General features: G+C 39.1%; 1 protein-coding gene across 4 annotated transcripts in view; it reads right to left on the bottom strand.

Annotated features, from left to right (window-relative positions):
• Positions 1-24,870, bottom strand: part of MAGI1 (membrane associated guanylate kinase, WW and PDZ domain containing 1) — a 240,122-nt gene extending 215,252 nt beyond the window's left edge. For 2 of the 4 annotated variants that reach the window (XM_008578690.1, XM_008578691.1), the window contains exon 1: positions 24,758-24,870. The gene's annotated coding sequence lies outside the window, so the exon portion shown is untranslated. Of the gene's footprint in view, positions 1-221; positions 418-24,757 lie in introns of those variants that run through there. The other 2 variants (XM_008578692.1, XM_008578693.1) reach the window with 2 other exon arrangements.
• Between the last annotated feature and the right edge of the window lie 469 nt (positions 24,871-25,339).

The raw sequence follows: 25,339 nt of genomic DNA on the forward strand, positions 1-25,339 counted from the left end.
ATCTGGTCCTCCCAAGCTGGCCCGGTTTCTCCCCGCCCCTCCTCCCTGGTGCACACACCACACAGGGCATCTTCACCTCCATGGACGTTCCCACAACCCAAGCGCAAAGCTCCAGTGGCAGGGCGCCTCGGCCGCCGCCTGCCTGTCCCCAGGCTTCCTCCGGCGGCGGAGCGTTCGAATCCGGAGGGGGGTGGGGGAGATCATGGACCACTTGTACTTGCCTGCAAACCTCAGCCCAATCGCCAAGATTAATCCTTCCCTTTGTGAGCCTGAAAGAGCCTCCCACCAAGCTGGTCCTCGGCTCTGCAGCGGCTGTAAAGAGAGGCGGGGGTGGGGGGTGGGATCCGAACCCCTTCCTAGGCGAGCTGGGGGCGCCTCGGCCACCTGACCACAGGGCGGTTTTGCGAGGGAAGAGGCGCTGGCAGGAGGAGCAGCTGATGGTGCGAGAAGGGAGAGAAGATGCCCAAGCTTGCGCCTTTTATATTACTGGCGACATTTCTAACACATGACAACAATTTCCATCTGTATTTAAGCCGGGAGTGTGAAAAAAGAGCATTACATCACAGAGCCCGGGTTCCTAGAGGCTGCCGGATATCTAGGCCAGGGGGGATTAGGGCCGCACCTGCGGAGGGGGCGGGGACCCACGGAGCCTCTCCGCGCGAGGCGTGTCAGGTCCTCACAACCCTCGAGGTCCTGGGGGAGCCTCTGGCCAAGGAAAGGCGGGAAATGGGGTTGTCCCATTTGCGACATGCTGGAGGCTGAGTGGATGGATGGGTGGGTGAGGGCAAGGGAGGGCAGGTGACTCTTTCTCGGTTAGGGATACAACCCTGACTTCTCAAAAGCAAGGGGCAGAAGCCTTCCAAGTCGCTTCGGGTAGGACCGACTTCTGCCCTTCTGCCTCTTCCCCAACTTTGGTAGGAATTTCACAGATAATATCTCTTATGTTTGCAATAATTGTTTTCCTTGGAGTTAAAATAAAGACGATGGGGAAGCTTAGAATATGAATTTGAAGAATCCACTTTCAAGGAACTGACACTACAAGATTAAAGGTAGAGTCAGGTTTCAGAATCAAGCTATTCTTTACTGCTTATCTCTGTCATTCAAACACTCTTTAAAGGAATCTGCAAGAGCCCAGTGGTATTATCTACATCCTGTTTCTTTTGGGGCGTCCCTCCCCCCACCTCACTCAGTGAGAAAACTTTATTGAGAGACTTTTAGCTTTGGAAAGGTAAGTTTTCTCGATTGTCAAATGATCAGTCATTGGCAACTGCTGAAGCTACTCCTTGCAGCCAGACAGAGACCACCCACAGAGAGTGGACGGACGGAAGGAGTCTGTCCTCCTGCCTTCTGCCTTCTGCCTTCCTATAATTCAGGTGGTTCCAGAGTCACGTGCAAGCACCCTCCAAGAATTAATTACTACAATTCAAACAGGAGGAGAGATAAAGGGGCTGGAAGATGTTGTGAGATGAAACTGACAAGAAAACAGGGAAAGGGGAAAATGAAGCAGGGGGAATTTCTCTTCCTGGGATGTCAGGAGGGGAGGGCAACATAGAAGCAACGGGTGGAGGAGCAGATGTCATGTGAGGGCAAAGCAGGGTAACAGATCTCCCCTCAGAAGCAGCATCAGCTGGATTTCACAGGAGATGAGAAAACAAAATGTGTTTGTTCACATTTGCTACTCAGTAAAAAGTCATGTGTGCATGTACCTCTGACTCCCAACAATCCAGGGTGTGGAAGGACTGAATTTCATTCATTCATTCATTCATTCTTTCTTTCTTCTTTTTTTTTTTTTTTTTTTTTTTTTTTTTGGCAGCTGGCCAGTACAGGGATCTGAACCGTTGGCCTTAGTGTTAGGAATGTGTATCTAATGTATATCTCTTGGTTACTCCTCATGGACAAAAGACTCAACACGGGAGTCAGACTCACTGGGTTTCAGCTTGTCCCTCCACCTGCCAGTTGTATGACTATGGATAAGTTACTTGCCTGTTCTTCCATGTGTAAAAAGAAACAAAAACTATCTACTTGTTGTGAGGACAGTACACACCAAGCACCTGGCACATTTCACCACACATATCAGGTGCTCACTATACATCACCTGTTATTACTATCACTATCATTAGGACTTAATTCCTATGTAAAGCATCTCAACAAAATAAAAGCAGCCATCCTCTACTTCTGAGGCGACCTGCAGAATGCAACAGCTCCCAGGGCTTCACTTAGTAAAATGCACACACTAGAGCCCTAGACATCACTTGACCTGTCAGAAGAAGTGAATGAGATGCCTTGGAAGAAAAACAGATTCGTTTGCTTCACTCCTGAGTCACATCTACTTTCAGGAAGGTGAAAAGCCTTGAGAGCTGAACGCGAAGTATTCCCTTATATTTTTTGCTTTGAGAGAAACTCTGAACTTAAGGAAACAGTTTCTTTATTAACCATGTACATAATACATGTGAACATTTACATCTCCCCTCTCAGTCATCATCAAATAAAAAAATAGAAAAAGAAAAGGAGATACTACACAAAACTTTCAAAAGCCTTTAGCCACAACCTAATGCTGAAAAATGGAATTTGTATTTTATTAGTTTTTCACAAGAAAATGATTGTGCAGTACAAATTAAATTGCTCTCTCACAAGGAAGCTGCACAGAGACTGCACGGAAGGGAACAAAAGTACAAAAGCCATTCTCTTGATGAAAGAAAGAAGGAACTTTTATTCAATAAGTATTCAAGGATGTAGCTTTCCAATCTTCAATAGGGAGAGAAAAATAGCCGTCATTTGGTTTGGAAATATCCCTAACAATAACAAATTATTTTCAATCAGAGCTCCAAAGACCAGGTTTCTCTATGTATAAGAGAAGCACAAGGAAAAGAGTCCATGAAAATCTACTCGGTTTTTATCAGAGTGCACACTCGATCTCAAAAACCAAGGTTTTCTGAGCTTGCGTGGTCTCTAGAACAAGCCATGAGAGATCCTTAATTGCATTTCTTCTGAAGTCTCTTTTGTCACACACAAAAAATTAAAATCAATAGGTCCTGGACTAGCCTTCCTTCATGGGTGCCTGACTTCTACAGCCCAAGGGCGAGCTATGCAGTGTCTTGAAGGCACAGTTTAGAGTGGCAGTGAAGTGTGGACAATTCTTTACTAGCAATTTCTAACAAACAACTGTGAGACATGGGCCAAGAGTTTCCCTCACTGAACACATTCAAAGTAATTAGAGAAATGTTTAGGAATCAGACCAATTAAATGTTGTGGAAAAGTGACCACTTGGGAGGCAGTACAGCATATTGGTTATGAGAGTGGGATCTAGGGCCAGACTAATTCAAAACCCACGTCTGGCTCTTTCTCAGTGTGAATCGCTAGGCAAACAAGTATATCTTGCATCACCTCCACTTTCTCACCTGTGAAATGGGAGTAAAAAGAGTTCCAGCCTCGTGGGATTGTTATGAAGGCCAAGTAGGTGAATACAGGCAAAGTGCTTAGATGAGGCCTGGCACAGAGAAGTGCTCAGTAGGTATTATTACTGCCATGTCCATCACTGCTATCGCTTAGGTGTACATTTCCTCTGAATGCTTGCTCCACATAGGTCCTTCCACCAATATTTATTGAGCACATACCAAGTACATAGCGCTATTGGATACAATAAAAAGGTACAATTTATCTATAAGGTTGGAAAACGGCTTTATCAGTATTTTTAATTTTTATTTTTTTGAGACTGGCCAATTTGAGCACATACCAAGTACATAGCGCTATTGGATACAATAAAAAGGTACAATTTATCTATAATGTTGGAAAACGGCTTTATCAGTATTTTTAATTTTTATTTTTTTGAGACTGGCCAATACGGGGATCTGAACCCTTGACCTTGTTAAATTTTTTAATAGAAATGTCCTTTGGATAAAATTATATTGAACTAACATAATAAAAGCAGCATTCACTGTGTGAAATGCAATAAAAACAGACATTAACAGTAAAAAGGGAAGCAAAAATTAACAATGATAATAAAACAAAATCTGAGGGATATACCCAAATCCCTTCACAGAAGGAAATTACAGCTTAAATGCACTTATTAGAGAATATAAGGCAGAAAATAAATGAATTATGCTTTCTACTCATGAAGCTATAAAAATAAAATAAAATAAAGGTAAAAAAAAATTAACAGTGCTGAGACAATTAGATATCCATGAAATTAGACCTCTACCTCATACCATCCACAAAGATTAACTCAGAGTGGATCATGGACCTAAATGTGAGACCCAAAACTGTAATACAATATAGTACTATATATAATAGAAAACAAAGGAGTAAATCTTTATAATGCTGACTTAGGCAATCATACCAAAAGCACAAGAAACAAAAGAAAAATTATATAAATTAGAATACATCAAAATTAAAGAGTTTTGTCCTGAAAACAATACCACCAAGAAAGTGAAAAGACAACCCATAGAATGGTAGAAAATATTTGAGTCATATATCTGATAGGGCATTTGTATCCAGAATATATGAAGAATTCCTACAATTGAACAATAAAAGACAAGTAACCCAATTAAAACATAGGCAAAAGACTTGAGCAGACGTTTCTCTAAAGATGATACACAGGTGGCCAATGAGCACATGAGAAGAAGCTCAACATGGTCAGTAAATAGAGAAACACAAATCAAAACCACAATGAAATACCACTTCATAACCAGTAAGATGGCTATAATCAAAAAGACAAGTATTGGCAAGGAAGTGGACAAATTAGAGCTCTCCTACTTGGGAATATAAAATGGTGCAAACATTTTGGGAAACAGTTTGGCAGCTCCTCAAAAAGTTAAAGTTATGATATGACCCAGTAATTTCTAGTCCTAGGTATATACCCAAGAGAGATAAAAATATATGTCCATATAAAAACTTGTACATAAATGTTCATAGCATCATTACTATTCATAATAGCCCAGAAGTGGAAACAACACAAATAAATGTCCATCAACTAATGAATAACAAAATGTGCAGACCCATATAACAGAATATTATTGGGCAATAAAAAGGAATGAAGTACTGATATCTGTTGCAATATGTATGAACCTTGAAAACATTATGCTAAGTAAAAAAAGCAAGACACAAAATGCTACATGTTGTATAATTTCATTTATATAAAACGGTCACAATAGGCAAATGTACAGTGACAGAAAGTAAACTAGAAGTTATCTGAGGTTGTGGGAATTGGAGGAAATGAGATGTGACTATTAACGGGTAAAGGGTTTCTTTCTTTGGTGATTAAAAACATTCTAAAATTAGATTTGGTGACAGTTGTACAACCTTGTACTTGTAAGTTGTAAATATACTAAAAAACAATGAATTTTTAAATAAATTGGTGAACTGAGTACTATGTGAATTATATTTCAATGTTTGTAAAATGTATGAAGAAGGAGTAAAGAAATTCAGGTATAGGGCTGGCCAGTTAGCTCAGCTGGTTAGAGCACAGTGTTATAACACCAAAATCATGGGTTCGGATCCCACACCAGCCAGCTGCAAAAAATAAAAAGGTAGATATACAGATAGGAGACTATGGCCACTGTTAAAGGCCTGGTCTTTCCTTCCAAGATGGTGCCACGTTGCCTCTGGAGGGAACAAACAGCCCTCAAATGGTGGAAGAGTGGAAGACAGCAAGCCCACTCTCCCAAGCCCTTTTATAAGGGCCCAATCCCATCCATGAGGGCTCCACCCTTATGACATAGTCACCTCTTAAAGGCCTCACTCACCTCTTAATACTATCATATTGGCCATTAAGTTTCAACACATGAATTTTGGAGCACACTTTCAGACCACAACACCTTATAATTTTTATAGTACCAAAATGTCCTTGGTTCTAAGATGTGGTTAATTATAACATAAGTCTTTCAATTAACAGCTTTTTAGGAAAAAAGAAAATTGTCACATTAAGTATACATACATCTATGTTTAAAAACATCCAAATGCAGAAAAAAATAAATATATATATATATATCTGACAATCAAGAAATATTGGTGTATATGACAAAGGAGACACTGATAAAAATGATAAACACTCTTCAAATGATAACACTTTATGCTGTGGTGTTTGGATTCTGCAGCAGTTGTGCCTGGATAATAATGTTTTGTTAGATATTGACATTAATTTATAATAATTATTTAAGACATAATAAATACTGCCAGGGAAAAGGAAAGCAAAACAAAAGTGCCTCAATGTATCTGATGGCTTTTTAAATTGACTAAGGACAGAAGCAACAAGCTTTCAGTTGTTATGCCCCCAAATGGCTCATGCATTGCAAATATGCAACCTAAGATAGCTAATGAGAGAAGAACCACTCTGCAACGGCATAATCAAAGATAAAAGTTCCAGAAACTGGTGTCTGTTAAAGGCCTGGTCTTTCCTTCCAAGATGGTGCCACGTTGCCTCTGGAGGGAACAAACAGCCCTCAAATGGTGGAAGAGTGGAAGACAGCAAGCCCACTCTCCCAAGCCCTTTTATAAGGGCCCAATCCCATCCATGAGGGCTCCACCCTTATGACATAGTCACCTCTTAAAGGCCTCACTCACCTCTTAATACTATCATATTGGCCATTAAGTTTCAACACATGAATTTTGGAGCACACTTTCAGACCACAACACCTTATAATTTTTATAGTACCAAAATGTCCTTGGTTCTAAGATGTGGTTAATTATAACATAAGTCTTTCAATTAACAGCTTTTTAGGAAAAAAGAAAATTGTCACATTAAGTATACATACATCTATGTTTAAAAACATCCAAATGCAGAAAAAAATAAATATATATATATATATCTGACAATCAAGAAATATTGGTGTATATGACAAAGGAGACACTGATAAAAATGATAAACACTCTTCAAATGATAACACTTTATGCTGTGGTGTTTGGATTCTGCAGCAGTTGTGCCTGGATAATAATGTTTTGTTAGATATTGACATTAATTTATAATAATTATTTAAGACATAATAAATACTGCCAGGGAAAAGGAAAGCAAAACAAAAGTGCCTCAATGTATCTGATGGCTTTTTAAATTGACTAAGGACAGAAGCAACAAGCTTTCAGTTGTTATGCCCCCAAATGGCTCGTGCATTGCAAATATGCAACCTAAGATAGCTAATGAGAGAAGAACCACTCTGCAACGGCATAATCAAAGATAAAAGTTCCAGAAACGTCCAACTCTTATTGCACAAGGAATGTTGTCAGAATTGACTCTTTAAATTTGTATGACCAGACCACACTAAGAATGGCCTATTGTAGAAGATCAAATCCTGCCATCATTAAAACTGTGCAACCTACATTGAACCTGTGATATCATCCTTATGTCTTTTGTGCTGTGACTCTTGCTGGCTTCAGAACACAAATTAGGGCTGTCCACATTATGTGCACCATGTGCATGCCAGAACTTTTCACCTGTGGAAATTCATGTTGCACTCACATACCAGACAAATGAGCTCCTGAATAAATCTGCCACGGTAAATAAATAAAGGGGGCAGGAAATATAGATTTGATTCTTGCTGGGGAGTGTGATGTGAAAGGCAATTGTGCTTCATGGGACCCTGCACCACTGAAGGAAATGCTTCCTGCAGATAGAGATGGTCTTGGTGATGAAAAGCCCAAGGGTTGGCAATAAAAGAAAAACCAGCCATTGTAAGCCAACCAATCCCGTTTAGGGTACCTGATCTACCTTTAAAGCAGGCTGAAGGGCTTTCAGCAGATCAGAGTTAATAAGGAGGAGAGAAAAAATAAGTCTACAATATCATACTTACCATCTTAATGTGCCCATCAGTGTGCTTTACATTAGTAAATTATAAATTGCCCAACTTCGGTTTGATGGTAGGTTAGTTATATAGCAAACTTACCTCAAATGCAAGTTCTCTAAAAAACATCAAACATTTTGGTGGCAGAATTTTAGAGCCAAACTCTGGAATAAAGTCCACTTTTACCCAGAACATGGAGGTCCAGCAAGTCCTACTGTGTCGTAGGGTATTTACATTTAAAAAACCCTTTCCTCCTGCTTTGCATCATTCAACTCTGCCCACTAACTAGTTATCATTAAAATTAACACAGAGTGGATGTTTCTACTCATCAGATACATGGATACATTACTGCAGTTTGAGCACCTAATATGTGCAGGTCCTCTCATGGTGCTTCTCATGTATCATGTCACTTAACCCTCCCTACAAGTCTATGGGGATGATCCTATTGTCCCAATTTTATAAATTAGAAAACCACAGGGAAGTAACTTACCCAAGATCACAAAGCCAGAGAATAAAGGGGCTGTGAGTCAAACCCATACTTGTCGATATCTAAAACTCAACAACCACAACACTATGCCTCTTTTGCCCTGAAAGCTGAAGGAGGCCCCTTCTTCCAATAGTTCCCTTTAAACCCAGGGTTCTGGTCAATTCTGACATGGGTGCTTAAGGCAGGTTCCAATAACTGCCTAAGACACTATGATTTGTTTTCCATTCTGATTTTTTTCTATGTATTTCAGAAATATATATTTCCATCACAGTAACATACATAATTCACCAGGATATAGTTTGAGGTGCCCAGGTCATCCCTAACATATAGGCAGGTTCCAATAACTGCCTAAGACACTATGATTTGTTTTCCATTCTGATTTTTTTCTATATATTTCAGAAATATATATTTCCATCATAGTAACATACATAATTCACCAGGATATAGTTTGAGGTGCCCAGGTCATCCCTAACATATATGAACATAGTGTGCAAATGGACATCTGGGAACAGTGCCTCGCAGTCAGACAACTGGTACCTACACTGGTTCCTCCCAGAACAGGGGATTCCTTTCTCCTTTCTGACCTTCTGCCTTCCTGCTGCAGGTCACCTCAATCCCTAAGACGACTATTGCCTCTACCCCCGAAGAAGCTTTTTCCCAGTCTGGCAGTGGTAAGTGCAGGCAACGTCGCTGTTAACAGAAGCTATCTTCATCAGCAGCGTCACTCTCACTCATTATAACCTTTCTCCATCATGGCAACCCCCACATGTGAAGTGATTACATGAGAGCAAGCACTGTGCTAAGCTCATGACAACGCTTCAAGGGAGGTATTGTTATTCCTATTTTGCAAATGAGGAAACTGAGTCTCTGAGAAGCTACCTGACAGAATGGAGAGAAAATGAAAGACAAGGCCCAGTGACTACTTCTGCATGTTCTCCACTACCTAAAGCAAGTAGATTCCTTTAATTGGGGCCTACATCCACATTTTATCTTATTCTGTCATTTCAGAAACTTACTTCTGGTTCTTATTTGTTCCAGCTGCAAAGACAAAATTCTTAGGAGAACTGATAAATGACCTTTAGTGAGCCTTTGTAAGAAATCAGCCCACTGTATATTGTGCAGGTGCCCACTGTTTTTCCTTTTGTACTACAACATGAAAAAGAGAAGAGCACACAAGGAAAGAGAAGAAAGGAAAAAATGTTAGAATATCCTAATGGGCTGTTCATCTCATATAAGAACAGATTTTTTTTTTATTCAGATACTGTTTCTTCCATGCTTAGGAATTAACACACATTTCCTCATGACTTTCTTGCCACAACCTACAAACCAGGTATCGCTAGCCCCACTCTGAAGTTGAAGCTCAAAAAGGTCAGGCAACTCGTCCAAGTACAGCTAATAAGCAAGAGTCAAAATTTAAAATCCAGTTCTTTCTACAAATCAGAAAGAAAAAGACAATCCAATTAAAAAGAAAAATGGGGAAAGACTTGAACAGGAACTTCACTGAAGAGGATATCCAAATAGACAATAAGCATTTGAAAAGGTGCTCAATATCATTCTACATGAGGAAAATGAGAATTAAAATCACAATGAGATACCACTGCACATCCCAAACAGAATGACGAAAAATCAAAAAGACTGACAATACTGAATGTTGGTAAAGACGAGAAGCTACTGGAACTCTTATACAGTGGGGGTATGAGTGCAAATTGGTACAACCACTTTGGAAACTGGCAATATCTATTATAGCTGAACATATGTCCACACTATGATCCAGTAATTCTCCTCCTAGAATTGAGCACAGATGTCCATTTGTATAAGAATGTTCACAGCAGTAACTAAAAACTAGAGATAATTCAAATCAACGGAAGAATGGGTACATAGACCATGGTATATTCACACAAAAAAAGACTATGCAGCAATTTTAAAAATTCAAACTACTGCTACATTCAAAGAACACAAACTAGAGATAATTCAAATCAACGGAAGAATGGGTACATAGACCATGGTATATTCACACAATAAAAGACTATGCAGCAATTTTAAAAATTCAAACTACTGCTACATTCAAAGAACACGAATGAATCTCACAGAGTATTGTTAGCAAAAGAAGTCAGAACAAAAGAATATGTACTGTATGATTCCATTTACACAAAATTCAAGAACAGGCAAAATTAATCTAGGGTGATAGCAACAGAATCATGGTTACTTTTGGGGAAAGAAGGAAGTATTCAGTAGGAGGAAACATTAGAGAGCTGTCGGAATGCTCAGTGTTCAAAATATTGATGTGGATTATGGTTATATGGATGTGTGTGTACAAATTCATCAAGCTATGCACTTGACATGTGTATAACTTACAATAGGTATTTTACCTTTTTTTTCTTTAAGTCTCTGTTAGAACCCAAATATGCCTAGCTCTAGTATCTGTTCATAACCATCACACTTACTACCAGAATCTGAAATAAGGAAAAGAAATGGACCAGTTTGCAGTAGAAGAAAGGAAAAAAAGAGAGAGGGAGAAGAAAATGGAAGGAGAGAGAAGCCTGATATGCCACGATGGGCCAGACCCTAAAGCACATAATATGATTTCAGAACAAAACGGCAAGTATTACATCAACAAACTATTTTTTTCAACTACTCCACGTTCCTTAGAGATAGCATATGTTTTAGTTATACCTGACTGCTGCTTGATTTGTAAAGGATCCACTCTACAGTAAGCTGAGAAGTTATGCAATCCCCATATATGATCCCTGACTAAAGTGGATTTGCATGGGGTGTCTCATTCTGAACTAATACAGGAGGCTGAATGCCCACCTTTCAATAGGTGGCCTTTGAGAGATTAGAATTGACCAGCAAACGCAAAACTCAATCAAATCTGTATCAGCCATAGACTTCTATTCACTGGGGAAAAACCATCTAGATTCCCAGAATTCACTGGGGTCACACAGGCAACATTGTCAGAACTCGGGCAGCATTTCAACCCATCTGATGGTTTCACATAATGTCTCATTTTCAAGTCATCATATGTTTAAAGAACATTTTATCTACAACTCAGGCAACGTTTTTTTTTTCTCAAAATTCCACTGAAACAGATGTGTTTTTTTCTCAAGTCACTAATTAAGTGAAGTTGAATCTGTGTAAAACCATTTAAAGATGGAAACAAGGAATGTATATCCCTCAAATCAATTGATGAAAATGAAAAATACAGAAATTGCAATTCCAATAATCCTGTAAGGGCTATTTGTGATGATCTTATCCTGTAAGATGGGAAAGGAGAAAAATGTCAAGTTCATTTGTATACAGCAACTATGATAACAAATCCCAAGTAAAATAAATCTCTTACAAGTCAGTAGTTAGGTGATCTTGGAAATGATTTCATTTCTAGTATAACCAAATTTTGTCTCACTTTTCAAAGCAAAGCACTTAAGAATAAAAATAATAATAGGCAGCTCATAAAAGCACAGAAGCCCCAACTTCAAATACAGCAACCTCAGAAGAAATGGTCCAAGGACTAAACAGTTTTCTTTCTAGTGATGGAGTGATTAAAAATGCAATGGGAAGGCTGAGCCCTAGTGAAAGACTGGGGTTCTGGCAGAGTCCAACTTGCTTAGATGGTCCCTGGAGACCTGTCACTTCCCCTCCGTAGGCTTCTCCCTTTTATCCGCAACTGAAGCTCAGTCTGCACCAGTCAAGCCTTGGTCCAATGGAGCCAAGCCATTCCACTGCATCCCACACCTACCAAGGGTTGCTGAGAAGGGGCAAGGGCAAAGAGGTCACATGTCCCTGGACTCCTATTCATGCACTGGGCCTCAAATTTCATTGTCTTCCTCAAATAAAGTTATATCTACAGTACAAAGATACATGAAAAGGAATGAAAGGTATTTAAACTTGGGGACCATTACCACACTATACTGTCTTTAGTGTATTTTGAATTAATGTTTTATACATACTGCAATTGGTGAATACACACAATTATACTACATTGCTGTGTGTATTTAAAAGCATTAATTAAATGCAGACATTAAAGCCACATTCTAACTTTTGTTGTAGGCTTGTTTTTGTTTTTCAGCATTTCTGGAGACTCAGAAACAGAAGTGGTCTCTCAATACTTAAGAGGTCTTAAGGAGCAAGTCTCTCTTGGGACTGGGACTGGTAGCTTAGAATGCTTAATGTGTTCACTGTCCCCCTAATAAATAAATTCTTTTTTAAAGAGGAAATAGGCCTAAAGAAGTTAAGTGGAGTCCAATGCCACAGTCATACAAGTAGATGTTTCCTGATTCTCCTGGGGAAAGTGTTTCCAGTGCTTCTTCTTGCCTTTCCTTTGGTATTTATTTCACTTTCTGAGTCATGCTGATTGATGCATTGGTCTCAGGACTGAGGTTGGTGCCCCTGCTTGTGTATCACATAGTCCTGGCTCATCCTAGCATGGGATTTACCATACTCTACTCTAACTGACTCTTGTTTGTCTTCCCTACTACACTGTAAACTCCTTAAGAGCGGAAAATTTATCCAGCTTACCCCTTAATGCTGAACGCCCAACACCATCACCTGCTCGTGGTGATATTCAATACATGTTTGTTCAGTGTGCAGAGAAGGGGATTAATGGAGAATGGTTCAACAAGTAGATGCAGCAACTGACAGATGAGTGGGGAAAAGAAACAATAGTCACTTAATCAGATCTGATTCTAATACTATCTTCATCCTTTAATGAGCTAAGTTAAAAGTGGGAAGATCTTGTAATAGATTGGATTAGGTTTCTGGTGGTCAAGTATCCAGTGGATATTACCCTCATTGGAGTAAAACACCACCCCACCATATTTGGAAAGCATGGCTGAGACATGCACCTCCAAAATGAATGGCAATTTGATTCTACTCATCTTTCAGGCTTCATATCTAGCTGAGTAACTGCCACTGGAACATGGCCATGCAGTCAAGGATGCCCAGCACCAAGGGTGCCATTACAAACTGAACAGTGCCCCCCTGGAGCTGTGTAATGTCGTGGCAATTTGATTCTACTCATCTTTCAGGCTTCATATCTAGCTGAGTAACTGCCACTGGAACATGGCCATGCAGTCAAGGATGCCCAGCACCAAGGGTGCCATTACAAACTGAACAGTGCCCCCCTGGAGCTGTGTAATGTCGTGGCTATGATAGGATCTAAGACTAGAAAGTAATTATTTTAGAGTAGAGAGAATAAAAAATAACACCACCCTTCCCCCCAAGAAAAGGAATACATTTAATTACTGATTCTTTTTCCTCTTCTTTTTTGTTTTTATATTCTCTAGTACTATTAATTATAGGCAGTATGAGCCACCGGTTAAGAGTGAAACTTCTAGAATGGCACATCACAGCTCTACCACTTAGCTGTGACACCTTAAGTTACTTAAGCTTCTGTGAGTGTTTCCTTGAACATGGAAAACAAAAACATCTTTGTCATAGGATCATTGTGAGGATTAAATGAGTTATAGTATTACGGAACAAAACCTAGCACATAGCAAGTACTCAATACATGTTAATAGTAATTATTATTAAGATAAATACTTTCATATTCATCTAGAATCCTATTAGCAGATACTCAGGATCCACTTAAATTATTTTTCTTAACTTATTTTCTAAATGTATATCATGTTTGTATATATAGAGCTATACATATAGATGTACATATACATAGCCTGAGCAAAGGAAACATGGTGGTTATTAGTGGGAATTCCAGTATCCAACCTAACTAACTACCTGAGTTTCAGTACTATTCCACAATTGTAAGGCAAGTCACTTAACTTTACTAGCCTCGGTTTCCTTGTCAGTATAAGAGGACAATAGTAGTAATTACTTCACAGCATTTCCACAAGGATTAAATGAGAAACTAAAATTAAAATACTTGGTACTCCATGTTACATTTTTACTTAATGTACAGCACAACATCTTTGAGGATTGTCTCTTTATACTTTAATGAACACAATCTTTCAAGGTACTAACAAAATCCCAATTCTAGGCTAAAAACACTGATAGAAGTAAAAGGGGTGCAGGGAACCAAAAACATAGCACATATAACCCCCTTTCCCTCAAACTATAATTAGGGGGGTATAGGTATTAAAAAATACTTTATTTGAAAATTATTTCAGGGCCGAGCCCATGGCGCACTCGGGAGAGTGTGGCGCTGGGAATGCAGCGACGCTCCCGCTGCGGGTTCAGATCCTATATAGGAATGGCCGGTGCGCTCACTGGCTGAGCGCGGTGTGGGCGACAACACGCCAGGGGTTGTGATCCCCTTACCAGTCACGAAAAAGACAAAAAAAAAAAAAAAGAAAAGAAAAGAAAAGAAAATTATTTCAAATTTACAGAAAGTTGCAAGAATAAGAAGAGTACAAAGAACACCATTATACCCTTTACCCAGACTTACCTATTAATAATATTTTAACCTACTGGCTTGTCACTTGTTCTCCCTCTTCCTCTCCCCACACATAATACATTTTTAACCATTTTTAATGTTTTGCAGCCATTTGAGCATAAGTTGCATTCACCATGGCCCTTTACCCCTAAATACTTTAGCAAATATTTGCTAAAAATAGAGATGTATAATTGGTTGATTTCAAATGCAATAGGAAAATATGTCATTGATTGTTTAATAAGTCTACCTTATTCATATTGTCCTTGAAATAACACAACTGACATTTTCTTGGTTAAATTTAAGGTAATCATTTTGGGCAACTCGTTCCACACCACAGACTTTAGGTAAGCCCACTGGGGCACAACCGACGAAGTATCCTTACAGGGACCATAGCATATGTGCACACAATCCACTACAGAAGGCAGAAAATTTATTTGCACTTGGCAGAAAATTTATTTGCACTTATTTTTATTGAACATATTTGATACAAGGAGATTTCTTTTAAAATATATTGTACTTCATTCTCTTGACTTAAATGATTCTTGAGAAACTAAAATATGGTAAAAGCTTCTCTTAAAATAAATAATAGATGGTAAGGATACTGTGAAAAACTCCATGTACCTTCATAAATCACTGTGGAAATTGCTCCATAATTGCAACAAATCTTGATGAAAAATGTCAGCTAAAATTATAAAGCAATTAAATAAATTAACATGGCTGCCAAGGAGATATATTAGTATCCTACACCCAGCCAAGGACTAATCCATATGTTATTAAAAGAATACTCTTTTTTAAATTCAATGTTGATTTTAAAAATGGTCTTTAAGGTGACAGCAAGCAGAGATATAAACCAAGAGCTTGGACTCTGGATGTGGTTAGAATTGGGTTTGAATGTGAGTTCCATCATTAAACAGTGGTGTCCTTGGACAAGCCACTTACCTAAACTTTGCACACCTCAGTTGCTGCACTCATAGTACTAGAGTACTGTCTCTCTCAGGGTTTGGAAAGGGTTAAAAGGGACGAAGCTTGTAAATCACTTAGCCCAGTGCCTGGTGCATATAGTAAGCACTCAATTAATGATAGGTGTTATTATCAAGTGGTGAAGCCTTGTCTAACATATTTTTGTAAGATTATAAATTACACAAATTCTAATTAAACCATCTAAACTCCTATGGCTTTCCCTTTTTCTACACCCCTGAGAACCTTAGAATAAAGATACCAGACAAACCATGTTTATTTAAGTCTATTAACAGACACAAATAAATCAAGTACAGTGTTATAAGCTTTTAAGTCTGTAATTTTTTTTCCCTTTTTTCCTCCAATATGACTCTATCCACTCAGCAACTACACAAAGGCAATTAGAATTAACAACATATAATAAGAAATACAAAGGGAAAGAACATTGGGGAATTAGCTGATGCTGGGAATATGCAGAAAATGTGCTGTTTCAAGCATGCCTGTTATTGGCCAAATCCAATTATTAATCTTCACTCTGTTGTTGCCTAAGATCTAGCATTGGGTCGTTACTCAACAAATGCTGAAAAATCATTTTCTTAAAAACTTAGATTGTTAAAAAAAAAAAATCTTCATATTGATAAGGCCCAAAGCCTAAAGATAACTTGAAAATAGAAAAGGAAGAACACTGGGCTTGGGAAGTCATGTTAGAAAGGGAAGAGAAAGGAGTAAGGAAGGAGAATTGATCTAAACAGAGGACCTTGAAACAGAAGATCTAACCTGTCAACCTGTGAAGTTTCATACTCACTACTGGGTGCTTTATGTACTTATCATAAACGTCAATAAGATAAAGAGGAAATGGAGTCCCAGAAAGCATGAGTAACCTGCCCAAGCCAACAAAGCTGGGAAGTGAGTAGAGCCTGCCAGTCTCTCAGGTCCACCACACCTGAAAGCCCATCACACCTGCATGTTCCAAGCTCAGCTCATCTACCTGAAGCACCAGAAACACACAAAGAGCGTGCGTAAGTCCAAGTGTACTGAGCTGAATGAGCTCCGAAAGGTGGCCTGGGGGTGATGTAACAACCTCTCTAGTGGTGCTTTTTTCCATTACTTGCACCATTTTGCCAAAGTAAACTAGCCAATAGTACAAATGGCTGTAAGATGCACTGGTTCAAGATAATGACTTTGGGATCTATCAGACTGGAATCAAACTCAACTCTGTAAGTGCGTGACCTTGGGTATCTCTAAGTCTCATTTTTCTGCAATGGAAAATTAATATAATAGCTTACACTTCAAAAGATTATTAAGAAGATTTAAAAAATAATGTAAGTAAAGTGTTAGCAGAGTTCCTGACACGTTGGGGATACTCAATAAATAGTATTTGTTATCCTTTTTATTAATTTTTAAATGATAAAGCATGATGTCTGGTGCACTATTCAGCCTCTCTATTCCCCTTTAACCTCATATGTAAGACAGTAATACCTACTACTAGCATCGCTGGTAGAACTAACAAAATGATATTTTGTAAAGTGCTTAGGCTCTCTACTGGTACAAAGTGATAAGTGATGCCTGCTTGTCTAGCAGAGAATTTAGAATTTCAGAGCAGATCTTGAAGCTTTAAAAAAAAGAAAAAATCAGCGTAGAGCTGGCCAGTTAGTTTACAGCACCATGTTGTAACACCAAGGTCAAAGGTTCAAATCCCTGTACTGGCCAGGCACTGGCCACCGCCCCCCCCCCCCAAAAAAAACCAAATACCAAACGCCCCAAAAAAAAAGAAAAAATCAGCGTAGAGCTGGCCAGTTAGTTTACAGCACCATGTTGTACCACCAAGGTCAAAGGTTCAAATCCCTGTACTGGCCAGGCACTGGCCCCCGCCCCCCCCCCCCAAAAAAAGTCCATCTAGATAGCCTCTAAATAGAAGGATAAAATACATGAGACAGGAAAAAGAAATAAAAAGGTAAATAAGATAGTAGGGCATCAACAGAAGTCACTGACACAGAGTGGAATAAACAATGCCTTGTAACCAATATCATGATATTCCACCAATCGAAATGTCAGTTTTATTATTGGTACATGCTGCACTAGCAGAAATGGCTTTATATGTTCTTAACAATAGGCTTTTTAAGAAATCACCCCCAAATTCAACTTACCAACCCATTCCCAGGCAGATCTCCAAACCACAGTCTTCCCAGGGAGACCTACCTGCATAAAGTTTACAGCACAGACGTTCAGTGTGTGCTTCCCTATGAGCAGGCAGAGCCCCAAAGAGAAGAGGAACCGTCCAGTTCAGGAATGTCCACGTCCCTCTCATAAACTCACTGATGGGAAACTCTCTTCTCCCTTGGCAAGAAGTAAATATAGATTCCATGCTACTGGCTTCAATGCTTCCTAAGGGCACTTGAGGAACGTGAAGTGGTGTTTTGTTCTGGGTTTTCACAAAAATGGGCTGTGGTGCTGGCACTTATCAGGCGGGTTCCATGGATGCTAAGAATTCTTAAATAAATGAGAAAGTCTAGAATAACAAAGATCCTTCCCGCTCCCCTCACAAACTTTCAGTGCCCCACCCGATTGTCACATAGATAAAATTCGTTTAAATCCCAGGCTCTAACTCCAAATTACATCTAAACAAAAAGTATTTTTTTTCCAAATTACACCTAAACAAAAAGTTTTTTTTTTCCCAATCCCATAATTTTTTAATATGAAACCAAAACTCCTTGTGTGGATTATCATGTTACTTTGTGAAGCATAAATAATATCTCGTGAAAGAGAAAACTACTCATGAGAAATAATACAGCAAGCAGAGGGGAAATTCCTTGACACATCCAATCCCATAATTTTTTAATATGAAACCAAAACTCCTTGTGTGGATTATCATGTTACTTTGTGAAGCATAAATAATATCTCAGCTTATTTATACCTGGTGAAAGAGAAAACTACTCATGAGAAATAATACAGCAAGCAGAGGGGAAATTCCTTGACACAGGCAATCTTGGGTTTAAAGTGCTTTCTATGTATATGCATAAAAACAAACCAAAGTATAAAAACAATCAAAACAATTAAAAGTATAAAAACAAACCAAAAGCATAAGAATTCATCACTACCATGAATGTGCTTTATTGTGAGAATGTCCCATTACATAGTAAGGTGTTTTTAGCAGTACCACATTTAAAGTCACTTGTTCAAATTACATATTATGTAGGATGGGGAACCCAATTACACAATAAGAACCATTCACTTTGTTCTAATTCTTGGCTTCTTTAAGGATGAATAGAGAATCAACCAGAAACCAAAACAGAGCAAATAAGTTTTGATGGAGAAGGAAGAAAAGGGCAGGTGTATCAGTAAGAGGACGGGTCAGTGGGTGTGAGAAGTCCCCAGACCACAGACCAGTCAGGGGCACGTGGGAAAATATAGTAGTGATGGGTAAAAGGGAAGGGGACAGAAAGCGTTGAGAACTGATGAGATAAATATTGATTGTATCCTTATAGGCAACAAATATCTGTGATTGAATAAAAAAGAAACAGGGTTTAAAAGTCAAATGGGCTTGAGTTCAGATCGTTAAGAGTTTATATGCCTTTGATGAGGCCAGAGTTAGTGATGGCATAGACAGATGATAAACATATATAGGTATAGGTAGATCATGGCAGAGTAACTAGTACACAGTAGGAGTGCAGTTTTGCCACAGGCTAGGCTTTGTAAAAACTAAAGCAATTCTTTTCATTTTAACAGCACTTACTTTGGTTATAGGACAACAGCAATAACAATAGTGAGAAAGTTTCCAGTGACCTTTATCTGCTGAGTACTATGGATGTGTGCAGAACTCTCTAGTTCACGAATCACGACTGGAAGCATTCCACTAGTGTCAAACAACCGAACACAGGGATGCACATTCCAGGAGACAAGCTCTTTTCCCACATCCAGTTCTTTATGTTGGCCTCTTGCTGATAAATAAGTCTAGTTTATGTCATCAACTGTAATTGTTAAGACTATGGCAGAATGGGTTGATTCCTGGCAAGCCATACTAGAAACGACTGTGCTTAAGAGAAAATGACAGGTCAAACAGTGCCATAGGTAATTTATGGCCCATTCAAAATAATAAAAAATGTCAAATGTTAGCAGATACTAAAATGCCTATTTGAATATGGCACCTCTATAAAAAGACCAGAATCACCTATGTTTACTACATCAAATTTAAATTGTCTTGTAGATCAAAAACATTCAAATCCTTTGTAAACTCCTTTAGGTCAATGATCAATACCTCTTTGGTTACAATAGTCTCAGTGTCAGGGAGTCTTGATCAACAAAGTGTTAAGCTACAGGACAAATCTGACTTATCCTTTCCTCTTTCAGATGACCTTAGCTTGAAAAGAAAGATGAGTTCCTGAGAGTTGAGCCCACAGAAGTGAGAAGAGATGGGAGGGGTGTTCAGCATTCCAAAGAACCAGCACGACTGGATGAGTTATATCTCGTTTTGACAGCAGCAGTATAGTAAATGACAAGCCCTGTCAGGTAATGCATTTATCTTCATGGGAAAAGCAGCCATTCCAAAGTGAGAATCTCAGATGTTGTCACATCAGCTAGGACAAGAAGTCATAAAACAGGAGGGCTATCAATGCAGGAGGTACAGCGATACCCAGACTGCAACTAGGAGAACTGTGAATGGGCACTCCAGCTCCAAGCTCACGGTAACCTTGACTTTTCCCCTGGGCTTGGATTACCCAGAGAGGAATCAGTGAAGGCCTTGTCAGCCACCTGTGAGCCTTCGCAGGGCTCAAGCCTGTGAGATGCCTTTATTCCAAAAGGCTTATAGCAAAAGCAGCTCTGCTGTTTCTCTCAAGTGCTAAGTAACCAAGAAAAAAATAAAAGAAGAAAAATGAAGAACATCTTTTTCCATTTATTCATTTGTTCATTCATTCAACAAATATTTATCCTGTAGTCCAGGCACTAAGCTGGTCATTGAGGTAGATACTAGTGCCTGACTCATGAAAGTTAGACAGGGACCAGGCATGACATTCAAGCATGGTACGTGCTTGAAGAGGGTCACAGAGGGTGGCTCTGGGAGCAGTAAGGATGGTAACAGGCGCAAATCTGTGGAAGCCATGGAGGACTTCATATAAGAAGTGACATCTAGGTGAACTTAAAAGAAGACTGAGAACTGGTCAGATAGGAAGGTAGGGAAATAGGAGGAAACCACCGTTTCCAGTTACAAGAAGACACAAGGTGTGTTTGGGAGATGGAATGAAGTTTGTATGGCCAAAACACTGTGGGGGAAGAATTTGGGAATATGAGTGGAACTGAAGGTGAAAGAGACAGGAATATTATCTAGAAGGTTCTGAGGAATGAGAGAAGTAAGCATCTTTACATGCATTTCAAATCTATCTATATAAAGGTGATTTTCTACTGGTGCACAAAAAAGAGATCTAATGGAAAATAAGATAAACCTAGATATCCTAACAAAATCATCCAATGATTTTTAAAAATCTGAATAATCATTGGAATTCTATTGTGTATACCAGTGAACTACCTGAAAATCAGAAAGATCCTATTTTTAATGTATGGTGCCTTCTGACACCCCACCTGAAGACATAAAACTCCATCATTTTAAACAGCTAAAACTATAAATTCAGCAATCCGAAACTTTTCTTCTTTTTTCTTTCACTCTCAGTGGTCTATTTCTATATTATTCTAATCAGCTATTATTAATTACACCTAACCTGGGAGTTAGAGAGACCTGGTTGAATCCTGGCCATGCTAGCTGCTATCTGTGTGGCCTTAGGCAAGGTATCAACCTCTCTGGGCCTCGGTTTCCTCTAATGAGATTCATCCCACAGGACTACTGTGCATATCCAGTGAGACAGTGGTTAAGTTGGCACTATTATTTCCATTTTACTGAAGACTAAACAAGACTCAAAGAGGTTATGTGACTTATACCAGGCCACACAGCTAGGAGAGCAGCCCTCAAACTACACAACCAGGACTTCTGACTCATTCTGCTTTTGGTTCTCTTTTCTGTCCTGATTCTTTTTTTGGTGGTGATTTTCAATGGTAAATATAATTAAATTTTGACTAAGATGACCTTTTGCATGCTGTAGAAATGATAAAAGTTCTTGAATACAGGGAAGATAAAAGGGAAGTGGAGGATAATGACAACTATAACAAAAATAGCACTGAAAGCACACTTTAAATGGGTGAATTGTATGGTATCTGAATTATACCTCAATAAAGTTGTTAAAAATTTTAAAAATAAAAATAAAAATAGCAGTGGATGAGAAGTGAGTAATGTGGCATTTAGAAGTGGGATGATTTTGAGGAAGTTAAATTTTGTTGCTTCACCTTCTTACCTGCAAAATAGGGGTGCTGCTACCTGCATTGTCTCTGCCAAGTATTAGGATAAAACCAAATCTTAAATGGTAAAGTCCATTATGAGGCACATAAAGCTCTATTATATTATGAAAACACTAAAAAAGAACTTGAGGATAAAAGAGATTTATTTCTTCATTTTTAATGACCTATGAGCCTCCTAAAATATATAGAAAAAGAAGTTTAACCCCATTCATGAGCACCTGTTCATGAGGTCATCCCTTCTCAAAATACTGACGTCACTGAAATAGCAGCAGCAGGAAGTTCTGGAATGTACATGAGTTAGTTTCCCCACCGCACAGGTACAACATAATCAGGAGGACACATACTCCAAATCCAGGGCTTCCTAATCCATTAGTACAACAGGTTGGCAGAGAGCTCTGCTTTACCAGTCACATGGTCCAAAGAATCAAAATAAACACAAATGTGGACAGAGTAAGCCAAGCCTATAACAGAATCTGGAATCACCCCTGGGTTACTCGTATTCAAAGGCACACATGCTACACCAGACTTGGAAACAGACCTGTTCTAAATTTCCTTCCCATTTTATGGAGGAAATGTAAAACGAATTGTTTCCTGTTTTCTCTTTCAGTAGGAGCACTATTTCTGCTTTTCAAATTCCTGATTTACTGGTTTTACAGAAATAAAACATCAATATCAAGGGCTTTATATAAGCAAAGACAAACATAATTTTCCCACTGTTTTTTAAAAAGACTGAGGTCATTTTTGCCCCAATTCCTATATACTGGTAAGTTTAAAATCAAGCCATTTAGCTCACAGTCAGGTCCAATAAATCAGTGGAAAAAATAAATGGAAAGCATGCCAAAAATGTAACCATGGTAACCCCACAGATGCGTCAAGAAATGGTGTGCTCATTTGCTTCATCCCCATTTCTTAAATTGGAATCTAAGTAGGGAAAAAATTATACAGAGAACAATCATGATTCAGCAATTAGTGAATTCTGCAAAACTGCACTGAACCTGCTGTACTATAACTTAAGAGGCAGCTACGGCACAGCTATGGAAACAGCCCTGGATGGCTTAAGAGTCAAAAAGACTCAGATCTGCCTCTTACTGGTTTCTTTATCTCCCTGTTACTCTATTTCCTCATCTGTAAAATGGGTTTGTTAAAGACCCCCCAACTTCAAAGGGTTATTATAAGAGTAAAACTTGACAGTGTGGCAGAGGCAGGGCCATGGTAGACCCAGGAGACCCAAAGCCCTGGTCACCTTTAGCCTTGTCTTTTGCGGCTTACCTTAGTGCCTTGGTTTCTTGATCTATAAAACCAGAATGATAATCCCTGACCCACCCATGTGATTAGCGTTAGTAATTATTATCAATCCAAAATACATTATATGAGGATATTATTAGGATTACAGTTTTCAACTCCAGTGCTGAAAGACTACAAGGACTGAGGGCCACAGAGTCCATTAATACACAATCACAACATTTTCTCTGTCAGGTGCATCTGTGTCACTCAGTGCAAAAAGGAAACCCTAAAGGCCCTGTTCCACATTACTTGCAGTAAACCTCTTCTCCTCTCAGACCTCTGTTTTATCGGAGGGCAAGGGGATATTCTAGAATCTGAATAAAACGGAGGGCAAGGGGATATTCTAGAATCTGATCTGTCAAGCTCACAGTACAGATTTACATTCTAAGACCTGGCAAATCTGTGGAATGCCTTAGTTTAGTTCTGTTTATTATTTTATAGTAGCATCAGGAAACATTAGCACTGTAGCATATCAACTGCAAAATATTACTTAAAGAAAACCATCTACAGCAAACAAGTCACAGCAATAAGCAGGGTACCTGCAACATTGAGTTATTCCTCCTTTCTTTTGCTGGTTAAAAATGTATTTGTAAAAAAAAACAATTTTTTTTTCAAATTTTAAAGGACTGGGTAATAGAGAGGTAAAATAAAAATTCCAAGTAATAAAACCAGAATCACTCTTTCCTTGTATTTTGAGTGAAATTAAACAACCACACGTCTTCCCAGGATTCATACCTTATGATTAGCTGAATAGGAACATAGTGTGATAGAATGTGGTAATACTCCACTACAATTGAGCCCAATGTATCTATGTGTAGACAGACAGACAGACTGCCTTCCTTTAACGCAAAAAGTCTGCTTTCAGAATTCTTATGTGTTCTGTGTCTTTCTTTCTCAGATTTGGTTTAATCTAATGGTTTTGGGGAACTGGGTTTTTTAATCTGTGGGAACTATTTCTTCAAACAAAATTGTACATGAAATCTGGATTTATGAATCTGATAAAGTTGGCCGAATGGAAGAGACATGTGGGGAGGAGCCCATGGAGGTGTTCCCTTCACTGAGGGCAGTTAGGGGCCCACTGGTCTCCATAGAGGTCACAGAGGTCAGTCTAAAGGCCTCTGGCCTGGTCCACTCCAGCATTAACAACAAAGCTGGCTACATTTATGGAAACTTACACCACGTCAGTACTTTACAAAATGCTTTACGTGCCTCATCCCATTTACCACTCATAACAGGTCTATGACATTAGTATTACTGACATGTCCTTTCCACTAACGTGCAACATTGACCTTATAAAGGGTAGATAATTCGGCCAGCATTGCAGACTACTAAGTGGCAGAGCTAGGTCTGAAACACAAGCACACCGTGAAGCCGTGCTGTTTGTCCCATTGTCAATTATGATTTACTCAACTGATACAGTCACCAAGTGGGCAAGCCGCCAAGTGTTCCAGAATCAGCAGTGGAGCATTTCTGTCCCCCCTCGACTTTTCACACTTCCACCCAATGGTGAGACGTCAAAGACTGGCTACTTACAAGGCACAGCATGGCGGTACAGGTTATCTCTTATGGTCTGCTGAAGCTCATGATCAGGAGACCCTTTCTGGAACCGTTGATTGAGAAAATGCCGCAGGTCCTTGTTCAGCCTTCCTCCTGCAGGAAACATATAAAACAGACAGAACACATCAACAACAGGGCTTCCTGGAGCCTGAACAGCTGAGAGCCGTGTGCAAGAAAGCCACGAGAAGCAATGCTAGTCAGCCACCCTCAGTCCTCAGGAGGATATACTTTAGATTTTTCCCTGCAGGGGTAAAGGCAAGCCAGAACATAAGAAAGATAAAGCAGCACTGAAACAGCATTAATTTGGGGGTCCTATCCAAATAACACTAGAAGGCTAAGATAGCAAAGAATTTAAACTAGGCTATTACAATTAAAATATGTGCCATAGACACTCATGGATCCTATTAGTGGGAGAGTAAACCCTAACCCTAACCCTAACCCTAACCCTAACCCTAACCCTTAAGAAGACAATCTGACAATAACTGTCAAACCATAAAATGTTCTTTGACCAGGGATTCAATTGATAGGAATTTGCCCTATGGATATACTTTCAAAGGT

This window comes from Galeopterus variegatus, unplaced genomic scaffold (genome assembly GCF_000696425.1).
Source record: "Galeopterus variegatus unplaced genomic scaffold, G_variegatus-3.0.2 Scaffold1746, whole genome shotgun sequence".
Lineage (NCBI taxonomy): Eukaryota > Metazoa > Chordata > Mammalia > Dermoptera > Cynocephalidae > Galeopterus > Galeopterus variegatus.